The following is a 5,450-nucleotide window of genomic DNA, read 5'->3' as shown; positions in this document are numbered from 1 at the left end:
GATAAACAAAGCAATAAGAAGCAGAAATGGGGGAAACGGGCGGTAACTCATGAAACGACCGGCCGGTTCATTACAATTAATCCCAACGAGGCAGCTATATAAAGTTCCATTCTTGGGTACATTTTTTAGACTGGACAGTACAAGAATAGAATTTTTGCTTACACTTTCTTTCTACGGGTTGGCTTACCTTGTATTTGAAGAGTGAATACTTCAATCAATCAATATCTGTTCTTCAAAGATGGTCGTTCAAAGTGGAAACTCCACCACTAAGCCTATCCAAAATCCAGAATGCATCACCAGTTCACCAACACCTAGAAAAATTGCACTTATCACAGGCATCACATGCCAGGATAGGTCATATCTTAGGTGAAGTCGTCTTCATAATTTCACTTGCCATTCCAACCTCAACAGTGGTTCATACTCACAAAAATGGTAGTCTAGAATTGTGGATAGTATTCCTGTAGTGAAAAATATTTTGATGTATGCTTCCCCTATTCTTTGAATACTTGGATTGTTTACATTTGACTAGCTAGTCCTAAAGAAATAGAGGAAGGAGTTCAGGTATTCTATTATATTTGGACTTCTTAAAATTATGTTAAGGAGAAATATATTTAACAATAATTAATATATTAAGAATAATATTTAAAGGAAACAAAGAAGGACAAGAAGAGAACTGATTTAAAACCTAAAGGGTGTATTTATTCATTGAAGTCTAAAGGGTGTGTCCACTCTGTTTAGTAACTAACATTTCTAAAAGTTTTTGTTCAATATGGCTTTAAAGAATTGAAACAAAGCCTTGTAGTTAACTTGTCTGTTGTTTTCCTTGCAACATCGTCTGCTTTTTTTCCTTTTAGGAAAATATTTTGAGTGTATAATTAATAGTGGACCTAAAGTTTGATAGTCTTCATCTCCGGTCAAGATATCAACTTTAGGTCCAAAAAATGCTGAAAATATTCTTCATTGTGGTGCAATATGTATGGGTCTGATTTTGATCGACCATGACCTATGGTGGGTACGACAAACGACCAAAAACCTATGAGTCGACAAAGGGATACAACCCTGTAAAGGGAGGAGAGATACCACCACAACGGTAGTAGATTCGGCATGTTAGGTGACCTAGGGAATATTCATTAGATATTTCTTAATTTGTTGTCCATACGATTATGGGAAAACCCCTCAGTATATAAGAATGGTGAAAGTCTTGTAAAAGGGGGATTTGGGAGAAAGAACCACTGGCCTTGAACTATTATCATCTCTCTACTATTGTCATCCTAGAGTTTATTATCTTCGGCTACGATTTATCCCTTCATCATTGATTGATTTGATTAAAAACAGTTCGAAATCTTTTGAGTCAAATAATTTGGCGTCGTCTGTGGGGATTTCCATAGCTGAAATCATAGTTATCATCTAGGTTCTTGAGCACGACAATCACTGTTCTTCAAACCCCATAAAAACCAACAATGGCGGAGAAAGAAGCGAGGTCGAAGATGATAGCAGATGTCTCAAACAACCTCCTGAACTCCCTTAATGAAGCTGGTAGAGAAGACATCGAGAATACAACACCAGGGGTTGCACCGGAGGGGGAGATCTCACCTTATCCACACGGGGATCTAATGATCATGCACGAAAGGAGAGCCGCCACATCCACGATAGGAGAAACTCCACCAGCAGTCAAAAAACTTCTAGAGGAAAGGTTGACAAGTGCTCTGAGCGACATGCTCGAAAAAACCCTCAGGGAAATGTCGAAGACCTACCACCTATGGAAATCACAGTTACTGTCAGCGAACCAAGCACTACACGAACGGGCAGCACCCGTACTATAGATGATGCAGGTGGTGATGCAGTCGTAACCATCTTAAAGAAAATGGAAGAGATGGAAAACAAGAACAAGACGCTCTGAGATCAAATGAAGGAGCATCAGGAAAGAGTTGACAAAATACCAGGTGCCCCTAAGCTATTGCCAAAATGTGATGTGGGCCGATTCGTCGAACAGCCATACAGCGAAGGGGATGCCCCTCATCCTATTCCAAAAACATTCAAGATGCCGCCATACCTGAAAATATACGACGGGACCATAGACCCGGAGGATCATCTAATCCATTATATTACTGCGGTAAAAGGCAATGACCTGTCAAAGGAGCAAGTACCATCTGTGTTGTTAAAAATGTTTGGCGAGACTTTGACGGGGGAGCACTGGCATGGTATTCCCAGCTACCAGCACGATCAATATCAACATTTGAAGAGATGGCGGATAAGTTCGCCACCGTTCATGCAGGGGTGAAGAAGGCTGAAGCTAGGGTCAATGATATCTTCGCGATCAAGCAAACGACGGGCGAAGGACTTCGGGATTTCTTGGCTCGATTCAACAGAGTAAGGATGAGCCTCCCAAACGTATTAGAAGGAATGGCAATGGCAGCCTTTCAGAATGGGTTAAACAGGAACAGATTGAAGGCAATCAAAAAATTGCTTAGCAGACTCATGAAGTATCCCCCACCATGTGGGAAGAGATCCATAATGCCTATTGTGCTGAGGTAAGAGCAGATGAGGATGATCTGAATGGCCCAATTCAGCGATTAACGTCAGTTCAGACCGAGGTAAGGAGAGATCGACGTAATGACGGGCGAAGAGACCAACCACCACGCTTCAACCGAGAAAGGAATCAGCCCTATATTCGAACATCCAACGTGCCCCCTCCACGACACGCAGAAGCCTTGCAACGGCACACTGCGTGCCTCCAAAATGAAAGAGGTATGCCTCCACTACTATCTGCTCATAATTTTTGTGTTTTCCCTTTAGAGATAGTGTATGCACTGGAGAAGCTGGGCACGAAGGTACAATGGCCACAAAAGATGAAATCGGACCCGAGCACCAGAAGGTCCAATGTTCTCTGCGAATTCCACCAAGAAAGAGGAAATAAGACCGAGGATTGCATAGTTCTACGCCAAGAAGTAGTTAGGATGTTGAACCAGGGGTACCTGAAAGAACTACTCAGTGACAAAGGAAGGGCCAACTTTGCCAGAGGACGTGATCCATCTTAAAGACCTCCAAAGCCACCATCGCCAGCACGCACCATATAGATGATCATTGGAGGCGGCAACGACACGGTAATGAACCATGTAAAGTTCACAACCACGCACAAACTCAAATGGACGGTTGCCTACGAACGATATGACGACTTCGAAGACAGTATCATCTTTGATAAGTCCGATGCTGACGGTTTATCTTTCCCTCACTATGACGCTTTGGTTATAACTTTATGCATCGCTAATACCGATGTAAAAAGAATCATGGTAGAAGACGGAAGCGGCGCATGTATCGTTCACCTGAGAGTTCTCATACAAATGAGGCTCGAGGATAAAATAATACCGTGTTGCATAACACTAATGGGTTTTAACAATGCAGTAGAGCGGACGTCCGGGAAAATAATGCTACCTGTCCTAGCAGGGGGAGCCACGCTGGAAACAACATTCCACGTCATGAACTAGGAAACAGTCTATAACGCCATCATAGGGCGCCCATGGATACACACCATACGAGTCGTCCCCTCAAGCTTCTATCAAGTGGTCAAATTTCCCACCCCGTGGGGAATATTCAGCATCCGAGGCGAGCCACGCACCGTCCGGGAATGCTATCGGATCACCCAAGATTGCACGCACACCAAACAACTGAAAGGTGCAAGTGCGCAGGCATAACAATCAGCCATGTCGAGAACCAAACCCGACCCACCAATAGAGGCCATCAAAGACCCAGACATCGTAGAAACTTGCAAGGCAACTATAGAGGACCTCGACCCAGTCCAATTGGACAACGCCGACAACACAAAAAAGGCTTACATAGGGCATAACCTCTCAGAGCCAGGTAAGTATCGTGAATTTTTAACTAACAATGCCGATCTATTTGCCTTTTTTCATTCAGATATGCCAGGAATCCCAAAGGACATCACCACTCATAGGCTGAATGTCGATCTACTTTATCCATCGGTACGACAGATGAGGAGAAAGTTCAATGCTGCAATCAATGAAGCGGTCAGCGAGGAGGTGGATAAATTACTCGCCAACGGTTCCATCAGAGAATTAAAATTACCCTAATGAGTCACCAATGTAGTCATGGTCAAAACAAAGGACGAGAAATGGCGAATGTGTGTGGACTTCACCGATCGGAACAAAGCATGCCCTAAAGACTCCTTCCCGTTACCCCATATCAACCAGCTGATCGATGCGACGGCGGGGCATGAACTGCTGAGTTTCTTGGATGCCTACTCCGGATACAACCAAATTCTAATGGCCGAAGAGGATCAATAAAAAACGACGTCCATCACTCACCAAGGGACTTATTGCTATAAAGTGATGCCGTTCGGACTCAAGAACGTAGAGGCCACTTACCAGAGGTTAGTTACCAAAATGTTCAAAGAATATCTCGGCAAGACCATGGAGGTCTATGTCAACGATATGCTAGTAAAGTCGACCAAGAAGGAAGATCACATTAGCCATTTAAAAGAAGCCTTCGAGATATTGAGGCAGCAAGGGATGAAATTGAATCCGGAGAAGTGCGCCTTCGGCGTGGCCTCAGGAAAATTCCTAGGTTTCCTTGTGTCACAGAGAGGAATCGAAATCAACCCGAATCAAATCAAAGCCATTGACGCGATACTAGAGGTACTGACCAGCAAAAAGTAGGTGCAGAAATTAACGGGGAAAATAGCCGCCTTATCAAGGTTCATTTCACGATCCTCGGATAGATGCCACAAGTTCTTCAATGTGCTGAGAAAAGACCACGGGCTGCAATGGAACGAGGATTGTGTCGACGCCCTGAGAAAATTAAAAGCATATCTGTTTTCGCCGTCATTGCTCATCAAAACGGATCCAGGTGAGTGTCTGCTCATGTACTTGGCAGTCTCCGAAGTTGCGGTAAGTGCAGTCTTGGTCCGTGAAAATAAAGGTACGCAATCTCCAATTTATTATATCAGTAAAACTCTCATCGATGTCGAGACAAGGTACCTTCACCTTGAAAAGTTAGCTCTGGCGCTGGCCGTAGCTTCGCGAAAGCTTAGACCGTATTTTCAATGCCACCCCATAAAAGTAGTAACGACCTTCCCCCTAAGAGGTATCCTGCACAAACCCGAACTATCGGATAGACTCACCAAATGGGCCATAGAATTAAGCGAGCAAGATATAACATATCAACTGCGAATTGCCATTAAGTCGCAGGTGCTCGCAGACTTTTTCATTGATTTCAGCACGGAGATATTGCCCGAGGCAGAACAAGAAGCGCTCTTGCCTCCACACACACCGACCTCTGGGTCCTCTACACCAATAGCGCCTCCAATGCCTCGGGATCGGGACTGGGACTCGTCCTCGAGGTCCCTACGGGCGAATTGATTCGCCAGTCCATACGATGCCCCAAGATGACTAACAACAAGGCCGAGTACGAAGCTATGATTGCAAGATTGAAGC

This window comes from Nicotiana tabacum, chromosome 5 (genome assembly GCF_000715075.1).
Source record: "Nicotiana tabacum cultivar K326 chromosome 5, ASM71507v2, whole genome shotgun sequence".
Classification (NCBI taxonomy): Eukaryota; Viridiplantae; Streptophyta; class Magnoliopsida; order Solanales; family Solanaceae; genus Nicotiana; species Nicotiana tabacum.
The sequence above is the reverse complement of the archived record's forward strand: the minus strand, read 5'-3'. Positions refer to the sequence as shown.